Here is a 1,149-nt window from a genome sequence, read left to right as displayed (position 1 = left end):
TCAGAGAATGAGGCAAGCCCTCAGGTGCTTACTCTTGCACACCTGGAGGCCAGCTTGCAAATGGCCATGTGAACACCTGCCCCACCCTGTCTTTGGTCTTGGCTAAGCACTCCAAGTAGCCAAAGGCACTGATCTGGCTCCTCATGTCCTGGCCTTCCTCAGAGGGAGCAGACTCTGGATTCATCTTGGCCAGCTCTCTGGTTAGCTGGTCTTGCCTCAGTTCCTTCCTCTGCCCACAAGGATGATGGGTAGGTTGGGGCTGAATTGCTTCACCTCCTGAGTCCGCTTCTCAGGAATGTTTCCCAGGCTGCCCATGAGAATGACGTCATTGTTGGGGTAGGAGAGAGGCTGGAGGTGATCACAGTCCTCCTGCCCTGCTGTGTCCCCAGGGCCCGCTGCGACTGCTTACCGTCTGCGATGTAGTTCTCAGAGACAGTGGGGCTGTGGTAGAGCTCTGGAGCTGGTCCTTGCTGAAGACAATGATGGGCAAGTCTTCCCACGGCCCCTTCCTCCTCCATCGCCAGCTTCTTTAGGATCTCGGCGTGGCCAGGACTTCCTCCCAGCCACCTTTAGTTGTGAGGCCGGGGCAGGAGGCAGAGATTGTTTTTCATTTTATATATTCAGTGGCAGTGTGAGACTGCAACACTTTTGGAAAGTTAAGAAGTAAAGGTGAGAGATCTGCTTCTAGCAATAAAAATGGGAAGAAGAGGCAAAGTATTCAAGTTTGCATAAACCGCATTACATCAAAATGAATGGAATAAAAGGAATTTGCTAATGTGAGTGGCTTAAGGTAAGAAACTTTCATTATTTTTGGCATGGAAGGCCCTGGATGTTCAAAAGTCCTCCTCCCACCTCCTTTGGTACCTGAATTTTCCTTGTTGGTCCTCTTTGTGGGTTAAGAGCTGTTATGTGAAAGGCAGAAATTTTATCCCTGGGGAGGACCTGTTTCCCAGATTGCAGCAGGGTGTGTTGGAAAGTGCATAGGCTGGGCACCTGGACACAGAGATTCAAGTCTCTCTTGCCCACTTGCTCACTCACTGTGGCCCTGCACCGGGTCCTCAGCATCTCTTGGCATCAAGAGTTTAGCTGTGTGCCTGATACATAGAAAGTACGCACTGACTCTTTGTCTGGGCAGCCTCTTCCCACCCA

General features: G+C 51.1%; 1 pseudogene; it reads right to left on the bottom strand.

The window, feature by feature from the left end:
- Nucleotides 1-518, bottom strand: LOC119045267 (rho-related GTP-binding protein RhoC-like; annotated as a pseudogene).
- Between the last annotated feature and the right edge of the window lie 631 nt (nucleotides 519-1,149).

Source organism: Artibeus jamaicensis, unplaced genomic scaffold (assembly GCF_021234435.1).
Source record: "Artibeus jamaicensis isolate MK-2021 breed Jamaican fruit bat unplaced genomic scaffold, CSHL_Jam_final contig_332, whole genome shotgun sequence".
In the NCBI taxonomy this organism is placed as follows: Eukaryota; Metazoa; Chordata; class Mammalia; order Chiroptera; family Phyllostomidae; genus Artibeus; species Artibeus jamaicensis.
Note: the sequence above shows the minus strand (reverse complement) of the source record. Positions and strands in the feature narration are given on the sequence as shown.